The sequence below is a fragment of the Chrysemys picta genome, chromosome 23 (genome assembly GCF_011386835.1).
Source record: "Chrysemys picta bellii isolate R12L10 chromosome 23, ASM1138683v2, whole genome shotgun sequence".
Taxonomy (NCBI): Eukaryota; Metazoa; Chordata; order Testudines; family Emydidae; genus Chrysemys; species Chrysemys picta.
The window spans coordinates 5,069,501-5,081,712 of record NC_088813.1 but is presented as its reverse complement, the minus strand read 5'-3'; the positions used below and the strand labels follow the sequence as shown (position 1 = coordinate 5,081,712).

The window sequence follows — 12,212 nt, the reverse complement described above, 5'->3', positions numbered from 1 at the left end:
AAAATTCATATCACCTCCTCCTCCCCCAGCAGTTACACAATGAGCCCAAAGGGGAGCCAATACATGGGTTAAGCAGTTGGTACCTCTCTACCCTCAGCACAGAGGTCTTGAGTCTTTCAAAGATACAGATGAAGACATTGGGGCCTATCAATTCTGACATCTCCGTGGGAGTACGATTAGTAATCTTTAAACATGGTTAAGCAGCACATTGCCCTTTGTCTGAACCTCACTTTGCTACCGACAAACTCGAGGCAACACTGACGAGGCCACCAAAGAAATGAATACATTAGAGCCTAGGAGCCCGAGTCACGGAGCAGGGCCCCATTGTGCTAGGCAAACACAGAAGAATAAGACAGTCCCTGCCCAGTCTTTGGGACATCCATGCTAATGAGTGACACACATGCTTCTCAGTCATACCAGCTGTAGGTGCTTAGTTGTTGTGTTGAGCGAGTGAGATGTTTTTAGCCACAAATCATAGACTTGTTTTCATTTCCACCATACTGAGGAAAGTGACTTGCTCCCAGCTGGTCCTTTACAAATGACAGTTTTGGGTCAGTGTTGTATTACTATTGTCCTGACCCTGTGTCACGGGAGAGCAGACTCAGTGCTCTGGAACTGCTCTGAATGAAGTTCAGACAGGACCCTCTTGTAGTGTGACACCCTTGGGGGCACACACTCACTAGAGCAAGCGTCCTTGGTTTCAGCACCTCCTGGGTCTGACCTCGGAGCATTCAGCACCCTGTTTCACGCCATGAGCTCCCCACAGTGAGTCCACCTGAACAGGACACCTGGCAAAGTCTTATGTGCCCCCAAAAGGGCCATGCGCCCCAACTTCCACAGTCAGCAGTGACTCTCAGTCAGCACTGTAAAACAGAAGGGTTTATTAGTTATCTGGAACACAATGTCAGATCTCATTAGCTCAGAAAGCAGGAAGTTACAGCAAAGTTCATCTTGGCGAGACCAGAGCCCTGGGCTGTACCCCCTCCCCCCGCAGCCCTCCGGAGTCCCAAACCAAGAGACTGACCAGCTTCCAGCAGCCTACCCTCAGTCACGCCCAGTTGTAACTCCTACATCCTTTGTGCTGTTTCCTGGGCAAACCGGTCACCTGGCCTCTAACTCTCTCGTAGTTCTCCAATTCCTCTGGCTGGCTCTTGCAGAGGAGTGGTTCCGGCTATCACGTGCCAGGATGCAGAATGTTTGGCCATCGTCTGGACCCAGGGAGCTAGACGGCAGTCACACTTGCCCTCTAGGGGTCTCTGCATCAATCACACACCCTTGTCACACCACCAACACACAGGGGAAACTGAGGCCCACACAGAGTACTCATACAAAACATTAAGAAAATTCCCACTTTGTCACCCCCTGTTCCATTCCTCACCAGCTTCACATGAATGAAGAGAGCTAAGACTCATGGTAATTATGGACCAACCGAAATCTAGGTGCAATTCCTAAACTAAGCTCATGAAATACAGGATGAGGAGAAGGCAGAGCACACTCTAAACCGGAGCTTTTCAAACTGGATTCCATGTTTGCCACATCCACAAAGTGTCGGGATTTTCCTTAGAAAATTTCTTACATTTACATAAAATATATTTAACAGGGCGGCCATACTTTTTTCCAAAAATCAAAAAAGGTATCAGGATATTTGAGAACCACTGGTCTTAACCACGGCTAAGTACAAAAATTACCACATACCACATTATGGAGGCATTCAAGAGGGCTCAGGTATCTCTTTTCAAAGGCCTTGATTTCCACACCCAGCAATGACCATGTGCCCAGAATGGGCTCTGCTTGCCAAGGCATCAGTTTAGACTATCAGGCTGGTCCAAGTAAAATTTCAGAATTTTCAACATCTTGTAAACCATTATTCTCCACACTTCTCTCTTAGTGTGTGGATGTGGGTGCACACATATACATCGACAGCTGCTTTACAAACACGACAACCAAAAGGACCAGTAGTCTCCTATGAGATTGTGGTGCTGCTCTGTGACCCAGCTTCTAAAGGTGTTCAGAATGATTAACGCTACTCCTATCTTTCCCTTTCCATCCCCAGGGGTTGGAGAATAACAATACTCTAATGTATGGAGGGCCATAAATTCCCATAAAATCCTGAAGTACTTTAGAAACTATATACAGTATTTTACAAGAGTTACTGCATATCCTGTGTGAATGCAGACACCTCTGGGGTGGAATAAGATAGCTATTTAGAAGCACTCAGTAATCCTACCTATCCATTCACAGCAGGAAGTAAAGTTAATTACATCCAAATGAAATTACAGGGGGAATTTTGGGAGGAACAATGAAGTTACCCCAACTGGAATTTGGCCAGAACACCTAAGTTTCCCTATTCTTGAAAAAAAAAAAAAAGCCATGGAATCTTTAATGGCCACAGAGAGATGAGGCCCTTGATGTTAATATCCTGTCAGCAGCACATCACGCCCTGACACCAGGATGGAACAATGGTTCTAAAGTGACTCAGGAGGAAGAGCATCTTCTAGTGAGTCACCAAGACCACTTTCCTGCAGCTCCTAAAGTTTTCTTTGGAGGTTTCTAAATACCCAAATACTCTCTCTCAGCAATCCTGCCAACCCCTGCTAGTCTGAGCTTACTGAAGCCCCAAATGAACAGGGTCTCTCCCATGGTAGCGCTTCACATGACAAGCTGTGCAAACAAGCTGGTTACAACAAAATAAATAAATAAACCCTCTTCGTTTGCTCCTAGCCAAGAGGATTCCTGCCCCCTTAAGTGGAAACAAAATCTTGAAAAGAATCTATTCAATAGCAGGGCTGCAGCTTCGGTTCACTGACGGTCATGCTCCCAGAGTAAAACCAGAGACAGACTCTTATCTCGGCAGAAACAATGCCCCATAACTAACTGATCTGAGGTTTATTGGTCTGCTAGGGAGGCATGCCAGATTTGCTAAAATACAGGTTACATTTTCTCCGCGAAGTATGAACTTGGATGGTGACAAGTTCACGTTAGGACAGAGTTGCCATTTCGGGAAAGGGAAGGAAGGGGAGGGGCGGGAGATGGAGAGAGAGGTGCACGCACACGTGTGCGCACACGCACACACACATTGCAGGAGCAATCCTCGGAATCTCCGGGGGCAGACTAGCCGAACAGTCAGCAGCAGCACAGGTAAAGGACTGGCGGAAGAGAACTTACTGACAGTTCGGACATGTGGTGAATGACTCAGAGGGAGAAACAGGGCTTGTAGGAATATTCTCAGATCAACACAGTCACTGAGCCAACAATTTGTTTTAATCATACCGCATGCACCCGTGTCCATGAATTCCTAATTAAAGTAATTAGTTGGGGGAGATATATCCACAACAATTCTGGTTTTAGGGGACTCACTACGGTGTTCCTATGAAACAACAACATGTGTCATGTGCTGAACGCCCTTGGCTTTTACAATTAATCAATGGCAAACTTCTTGCAGACCATTTCCTGAATACCTGGTCAAAAATGAATGGCCATTTCTACAGTAGGCACCTGTTCTCTATCACACAGGACAAAATCCCGACTGTTCACAAAACTACCTAAAGACATCAAGATCTAGCTCCAGATTCCCAGGCTAAGAGCTAAATTTTGCCCTCGGAGGTTCATAGCACTGAAGTCAACAGGAGATCATACATAAGATGCAGGCAGAATCGGGCCCCAAAAGAGCCCTCTGCAGTCGCTGCTGCAATTCCAGTCTTGCAGTTCTGTGAAACACAGCAGAAAACTGAGGGCCTGAACAAGACACGCAGCCAGGTACTGCATGGAGGTTGCTGTACAGCATCTGCAGAACAATGTCACAATAACCCACCAAAATCTCTGAAGGCTCATAGCAAAGGACAAACCCATGAAGATAAGAAAATCCTAACACTGACTGGATCCAAATATTATTTGGCAGGGTATAAGGAGAACTGCGAGTGACCAGGCTTTGTGTAGGAGAGAGGACATTCAAATTCAATTGTGGTCAGGGATTTTCGTGTGAAAATGAGGGATGGGTCAAATCCCCCTTTTTTTACATCAGATGGAACACCAATTAGTAGCTCTGGGTATTCACCAGAGACAGAGTATGAATACCAGACATGAGAACAGAACGGGGCCTTTTCATACCAACTCAACATAGCCGTGAGAGGTGGCACAACGCTGGTGCTAGCAGGAGGAGGCTTCCCAGAGAGCAACATGCCCATTTTTCCCGAATGCAATGGTCAGGACCTCTGCTAGGGGTAAATGCCCCCAAACAGCAGCATGTCAATCTTATTCTTAGCCAACAAACAAGGCATTTTACTTCTACCCACATTGGCCTCCTCTGTTCCACGAGCAAAATATGGCTACATTCGGAGAAAACGAAGTTGCTGTCAATCGACGATGAATTCAGGCCACAGCCAAAGCTAATTAAAAGAGAACGCACAGCAGTGTGGCTGTCTTAGCGTGGCACAGATAGGGTTACACTCTTGATGTATGCTGATTGACACTGCTAAGGTTACTTCAGGCTCACAGATCTCACCCATCACGCCATGCAGAGCAGTGAGCTCAGCCCACCCAGGGAATACACAGACTCACACACAGACACAGCATACAGCAGCACAGCCCAACAGGCTGTCTCAACAGCAATCTGACACCTTTCATAAGGAAAGTGCAGCAAAATGGAATCTCACTGTGCTGTTCTCCAACGGCAGCAATAGTCAAAAATACTACACCACCACCACACACGCAGACGCAGACACATGCAGAATGCAAAATCCCAGTGCCTACCTTTGCTGTCTGACGGCGGCGGATTCTGTGCTGGTTTGGCTTGGTGATTGTTCCCTTCTTTATGAAGTGTTCTGATCAACCAACGCTATTTGCATTCTTTCATTAGCACCTGTTTCAAGCAAGGAAGGGAAAAGCTCATTATGAGATCAGCTTCCTTTTCAAATAAAAATAAGATTAGCAGATCGACTGTGCCGAATAACAACAATGGCAATAATAAAACATGTACATTAAAGCCCCAAACTAGGCAGTTTAATAATGGGAGATCCGGCAGGTTGTGAGCATGCTCCAGCCGGAACAAATCCTTCCTCTGTTATTCCTCTGAATAAAAATAAACCATGGCCAAGAAACCCAAACGGAAGCTTCCTCCTAGAATCCCTGCTGCTGGAAAATCTGTACTGAATTCAGCCTGAAGATGCAGAATCTAATCAGCAGCTGGTTTCTGGATCCAAAGCCAGCCAAAGCCTCGCTTGTCTTTTCCCAGTATGAGTCTAGGCCTTTTTGAAAAGGGTTTTAACCTTTTAAAGATACAGTACACCAATTATCACTTCAGGAGAGCTGTCACTCGGTGCTCAAAAAACCCAGCCACACAACCCAAGAAGAGGGAACAGACATTGTCTGGGCGAATGAGCTTTCTGAATAAATGTTGTTATTATCATCACCGACTTTAAGAATGTAATGTTTGCATTAGGTAATAAAAATACACGGATAAACTTGGCATTCAGCTGCTGAATATGTAACAGGCACAACACAACTGAATAGCTGCTAGTTACAGTACAGGCTGAGTTCTCAATCTGCAGCCTCTGCTGATCGCTAGCATTTGTACTGCTAGTGAATCTTGGGATGAACTAGTTACTGGAGCAGCTACTCTCCCCACTTGCCACGACAGGGTTAAGTACAGGCAGAGAACAGCCCCTGTCAAGTACTTACCATCACAACTAAGGACAGGGCTCAAAGTTTTCAATGGGCAGTTTCGGGCATGCAATGCAGCATTCTTCCAAACTCCTTTTACCATCAATGCACAGCCCCGAGCCTCCACTCATCCCCCTTCCCCTGGCTCATCCCTGGTGCGCTTCCATACCTCGTTCCGAAAGGAAGAAGCCGGCGAGCCCGCTAACCCTCTCCGGAGCACATTTCCTGGTTCTTTTTAGCAAACAAGAAACCCCCAAGCACCAGCACGAGCCCAGCCCCCGGCTCTCAGCGCGTGAGCGAAGCTGATGCGCCCCAGCGGACTTGTAGGGAAAGGATCGCAGCCATCCATTGCAGACACACACGCCCCGTGCCCTCAGCCCGCCGCCACATGCGGACATGCATTATCCAGCCCACCTGAGGGGCCGTCGGAGCAGCATCCTCGGCGGCCGGGGAAGAACAGCCTCTCCCCGGGGTGCTGTCATTTAGCACCCACCGCGCTTCTGTTTACGGTGTCGTCCTGGATCTGCAGCGCCTGTCGGACAAACCATTGCAATCAAGCGGGACTCCCCCCCCTCGCCCCCCCCCCTTGCCACTTTCTCTTCCTCCCTCCCCCTTCCACGGCGCTTCAGCAGAAAATTATCATATTTCATGTGTCGTTGCTCCAGCGCGCTGCCTGCTCTCGCCAATTGGCTGGGCACTTGCAGCCGGAAATGTCAACAGCAGCAGAGCCCCCGGGCTGGCTCCGCAGGGCGCAGGCTCGCCGCGGCCGGAGCCCCAGGGCTGGGGACCCGGAGCCGGACCCGGGCAGACGCGGCTGCCCGACCTCCCAGTCCAGGAGCGGAGGCTTGGAACGCCGCCCTGGGGAGCGAACCCAAAGGGAGGGAGGCGTGCGGCTCCCAGGCTCTCCTCGGAAGCAAGCGGGCTTTTCCAGCGGCATCGCGGCTCGCCGTTCTCCCCGGGGCTTGCAAGCGGAGGCCGGAGAGCTTCCCCTTCCACGTCCGGAGCTGCGCCAGGGTCAGAGAGCTGCGGAAAGCGGTGCGCTTTGGAGCCACTTCTGCGTCCATCTCCTACCCAAGCCCCGCGTTTATTATCCGCAGAGATTTTCGGTATGAAAATGGGAAGTTTGTTTATGAAGCGATCCAGTTGTTCCAGCTGCAGTTCCTCCTCCTCCCCCCCCCCCCGCCCCGAAGTCATAACAGAGCTGGCCAAATAATTAGCAATTAGTAATTTATATGTTTAATTAAAATCACTAACTCACAAACCGATCAGAACATTTTCGAATTAATCCATTATCTGACATTATTTGTTAATTTCTTCTGCAGATAATGCCTGACCTGTGATAGTGTTCCGGTTTCTGAACTGGACTGTTTACATAAACTAACCACCATAGCAAAAACTGTTGAATTTTACAATCAGACATACAATTCAAAAATTGTTTTGGGCAAATACCCAAGTTTAAAATTCACTTCTAGTAAGCGAGTCTGGATCTAGGCATTTATGTTGCTTCACAGAATTATATGGATCCCCATATTTCCCCCCTAAAGAGGGGATGTTCATAGTCATTTTTGTGTTTATGACGTGTGAGTGCTGAAAGTTCAGATTAAACAAACCAACAAATACAGTAATACTGAAATTTGATTTTTTTCCCCCACAATTTTCTCAGATCTAAGATACCATCCTCTCATTGTGGCATTGGGAACTAGTTGAAAATATATCATTAACACTGGCCTGTTAATAATACTTTGCACTTAACTTATGTAGGCCCTGTCACATGAGGTGGGTAAACATTATCATAATCATTCTACACATGGGAAAACTGAGAGGCAGGGTCATTAAGTGACTTGCCTGTGGTCACACAGCATGCATGCAGCTGAGCTGGGAAGAAAGCCTAAACTCCTGCCTCCACTAGACCGTTCTGCCTCCCATCAAGTGAGATATACACTTGGGAGACAGAAGGGTGGAAAATCAGAGGCAGATGAACTCTTACGGAAACAGTTATCCTCTGCATGCAAATGTGCCTTGTACAAATAAACAAGGAAAGAAGGGGGAACAATCCTATGACATCTGCAGAATTGTACCTTGCAGGACATTTTTCAAAGTTTCCCATCAGGTTCTTTAAAGTACAAATGAAAAAGGAGCAATAGAGCTATGCTAGAGTAAACAGCTTTCTTTTTATTTCATCACTGCTTGCATGGGGATAAAAAAAAATCCCTCCCACAAAAAATAAAGAGGATTTAAATACAGTATTTACAATACAAATCAGCTTATGAAGCCCACAGTTCTGTACAGACCATGTTAAAATAAAGTAGTAAATTAATGACATATTGGGCAGAACATTACTGGACACATAACGGTTCCAAACATTAATGAACTGTAGTTTCCCTTGCACTGGGACATAAGATGGCCTTGGTTTCTATTCTCTACCCTTAAGAACAGCCCTGTTCTTGTCAGCCCAGAAAGCAGTGAATGTGCTCCTCTGAGGGGAACTCGGCAGACACCAATTCCAACAAAGTTCAGTGCCCTCTGTCTCCCTTTGGCACAGCAAACACTCATCACCACTGTGTGTCACTGCAGGCACTGAAACTAATGTGGTGAGAGGGAAGAAAGTGAGATAATCAGGCTATTAAACAAAAACACTCTCCAGTCCCCCAATCCACTGTACACTGGTTCATGCATTTCTTCCCCTTCCAGACTTCAACAAGAAGCCACAAGAAGGCCATTTCATCACCTAGACAGCTCCTGGAAGCCAAGTGAGGGCTAGTGGTTAGAGGAGCAGCACTGGCACACTTGGTGACGGAGCAAGTGACTTTGCTATCTGTGCATCATTTGCCCCATCTGTAAAGCAGAAAAAACAATAAACTACCTCAGGGCAGTATTGTGGGGCTTCTTTTAGCCTATTCAGTCCATGTTCAGGCCCCTAACAAAGTGACCTAATTTGCAAAAGTGTTAATCACAAGCAACTTCAATACGAGTTTTTGGGTGCACGGTACTCAGATCACTTAATAAGGCACCTCAAGGTGGTGTTTGGAGCCTAGCTTTAAACACCTATTGTTTAAAATCTTCAACTTAATCATGGGGAGTTTATCCTGTGGGGCAACCCACACTCAAGTTCAAATCACACTCTTAGGCATCTATCCCCTGGTCCCATTCACTCCAAAAGAAGTTTGGCTGAACGGGGACTGCTGTCTCCAGCCATGTTTCTCAGCTCACCTGTTCCCTTCTGTCTGATGTATCCTAGAGTGCGTTCTGTGCCAATCTGTGGAGGAACTTAGTCCCACTCCGAGAGCCTTCCTGCCCAAGCCAGCCCCCTTACTCCACAGTGAATAGGCTTGTTTATTTTGGCTACTGTTGTTTTAAAGTTGAGGTGTCATGGTTGCTAGACTTTTCCTGCAAGATTCGTTTGTTTGTTTTTCCAGGAGGAGACAAGCTCCAGGGGCCAGGGAAACAGGGCTGAAATTAAGAGCAAAAGGGGACAGTGTGAGTCCTTGTTCCCAAAAAAGGCAAGGCACATATCACACTGAAGATGGCTAAAAACATATAAACACAATGCTGCCAACTCTCATGATTTTACCACAAGTCTCATGATGACATTTGGTGTTTTCCTGAAAGCTCTGGCTGCTGAAATGACGTGAATACATGAAAATCTTGGCTCTCCTTAAAAAAAAAAAAAAAAGTCTAGCCCTTATGGTTGTGGGAAAAGCTTGAAAGCATGACCCAAGTGTGTCCTACGGGCTCAGAAACCAGAATACAAAGAAAAAGCACTCCAAATGTATCATTTTCTAAAATTCTATCAATATTTAAGCCAATCTCATGATTTCTGAATGTTTAAGGTGGTGGTAAAAAGAAGAATGTTTAAGGTGGTGGTAGTAGTGTAAACACTTCTCTAATATTACTCTTTCCGGGAAGCGGTTATTGTAGTTGCCAAAGAGGTGCTGTGCTGTCCTGAATGGAGTGTGATTGAATGTGAGGTGTCCATGTGCCGGGGTGCTAGAACAATTTATATAGTGGGGGTGCTGAGAGCCATTGAACCAAACTGTAAACCCTGTATATAATGGAAACCACTTCAAGCCAGGGGGTGCAGCAGCACCTCCCATACCCCAAGTTCCAGCACTTATGTCCATGTGACACTCTATCAAAATGTGGTACATGCTGTGGAAATGTTTAAGAACCCCTGGATTTGACAGACAGGTTATATAGGCTGACATCCCTTCTATTGAAAGCAAGGTTGAGTAGTAAATACTAAACATTTCATGTATATACAGCTGTTCATAATGGAAGGGATAGAATGACAAGGAGTTTGGACAGTGAGTTAAGAAATGGACTGACTCTCACATGTATACAGTGAAAAACACATTAAAAATATGCCTGACTTTTTAGGAAGATGCTCACTGAATACAAAACGAACTCTTAGAGTTACCAGCTTTCTTGCTGTTCTTCCTACCACACCTCTGTCTACATTGCAACCTGTGTAGTCATGTGCTGCACCGGATTTCATGCTGCTTGCATTTTTCTAACACGATACCATGATTCAGCAGGGTGAGTGTGTTGCTTTTTTTTTCATGCTAATTAAGGTGAAGATTTTGACCCTTACAACTAATGTGCATTTTACTGTGAAAAGTGACTCTAAGTAAAAGACATGTGAGGCACCATAGTTTTATTTTCTGGCTGACTGCAGATCAAACCTGCTCATTTCACAAGTAAAAAGTTGTTCATTTGTAACTGCCAGCACCACTAGTGGGTCTGGCATCTGATTGACACCTGTGTAACTAAACCCAATTGCCTCCCAGGAGCCTAATAAATTCATAAATAAATTTATCTTGTTGCCACTGCATAGAGATAGCATCTCATTCTATATTATGCGAAGTGGCTTTAAAAGGTGAAGAAGGGAACCAGAGAGCTGGACAGCATGTGCAGGGAGACAAGAGGGACAAGCATGCACAAGAGAACTGAACGGAGGGCTCCTGGTACAGGTGACTGGAATCTTCAACATTTCTTCAAAGAGAGGTCAGATTCCTCCCAGCTTATGTTCAGAGGATTGTTGTTCAGGGCACTGTGTGGGCAACAGTTTCTGCCTCTGGGAAGGAAGGTGACAGTGTGCACCATGCTGTCATGTCTGAACATTCCAGGAATGGGATTTAAGCCACACGTTCATGACTAGAGGTCAGAAGAGTTCTCAACATTTTCAGGCAACTGTACCAGTTACCCCAACAATACAAGCTACTGCTTGCCACGTCCCGATCAACTGTGTGCATTTTAAACCACCACGAAATACTGACTTCCATTCCGCACTATCCCAGCTGCATGATTGACACGTAGAGCAAACCAAACTCCGCAGCAGGACAGTGTGTGCACAAGGGAATGGAAGAAGTGCGGGGGTAAGAGACAGACGGTAACTGGATTGTGTAACCCAGTCTCATCGTGCTTAGGAGGACGTATCTGAGGTGATGAACTCCTAACACCCAGAAAATGGCACAGCTTGTCTCCAAAGGGAGGGAAAAGGGAAAGTAGATGTTGTGTGACTGGTAGTCTGCTCTCAAAAGGGCAGTCAAATGGGCTCCTTTGAGCCTGAAGGCTGTTGCTTAGCAGAGCCATAAGAGGCAGATCGGGTAGGTCTCCTTCTTGGAGATTTATGACTCCTTCTAGGCTGGTAAAAATGTTGCTGTGACTGTTCCTACAGCCTGTACTGCTTCTTTCATGGAGCTGGGGTATGAACCTCTAATGATCAAAGGGGAGCATCAGAGTCTGAGTCTATGTAAGCCTTCACCTGTTTTATTGTGAAAACAAATTACAGACTTTGAAAGGCAAGTCCTCAGTGGTCTGTTCGACCTCCACAGCTGTGCCAGAGTTCTGAAGCCAAGAGGATCTCCTCATGGTGACAGCTGTAGACGTCCTTCTAGCTGCAGAGTGTGGAATCCAATGCAGCCTAAAGGGAAGATCTGGCTACAAAGTGACCTTCAGACACCACGACTTTGAACTCGTCCTTTGCATCCTGTGGAAGCTCGTCCACAAATTGCCCCAGAGAATCCCAGCTGATATATTTAGAAGACGCACGTGATGGTTGTCAATAGGCATCTGCAGACTCGTGGTGGAATAAATTCTTCTCCTAAACAAATTAACTTTTTTGGGTCCTTTTTCTTTGGGAGTGGTACAAAAATGGCTGTGGTGAGAATGTTTATTCACAGCCATGACTAACAGGAAGTCCAGGTGGGATGCAAATAAAACTGCTCATAACCCTGAGAAGGGACCTAGTAGCACTTATCAGTCCTTTTTTGCAGTTGGTGTGAGGCTAGACAGAGTCTGCCACAGGGTTTTGGCACAATCTAATTAGAGCTTCATTAATGAGCAGCACAACTCTTAATTTGCAGGCACTTTCCTGGACAAGCTGGGCTTGTCCTCTCACAGAGGTTGCCACTAGTCTCATACTATCCTTATAAATTTTAAAATAATCATAGAATCATAGAATATCAGAGTTGGAAGGGACCTCAAGAGGTCATCTAGTCCAACCCCCTGCTCAAAGCAGGACCAATTCCCAGCTAAATCATCCCAGCCAGGGC

At 46.2% G+C, this 12,212-nt stretch overlaps 1 protein-coding gene and 1 long non-coding RNA gene across 9 annotated transcripts in view; one reads left to right on the top strand and one right to left on the bottom strand.

The window, feature by feature from the left end:
- HIVEP3 (HIVEP zinc finger 3) overlaps positions 1–12,212 on the bottom strand; it is a 430,983-nt gene that overhangs the window by 412,977 nt on the left and 5,794 nt on the right. For 2 of the 8 annotated variants that reach the window (XM_065576912.1, XM_065576911.1), the window contains exons 1-2: positions 6,073–6,213; positions 4,750–4,858 (exon numbers count right to left, since the gene is read on the bottom strand). The gene's annotated coding sequence lies outside the window, so the exon portion shown is untranslated. Of the gene's footprint in view, positions 1–4,749; positions 4,859–5,676; positions 6,249–12,212 lie in introns of those variants that run through there. The other 6 variants (XM_065576910.1, XM_042857345.2, XM_024105860.3 and 3 more) reach the window with 6 other exon arrangements.
- On the top strand, positions 6,249–9,464 carry LOC135977230 (uncharacterized). The gene is made up of 2 exons (XR_010594606.1): positions 6,249–6,764; positions 9,075–9,464. It is a non-coding gene; the product is annotated as an uncharacterized LOC135977230 (long non-coding RNA).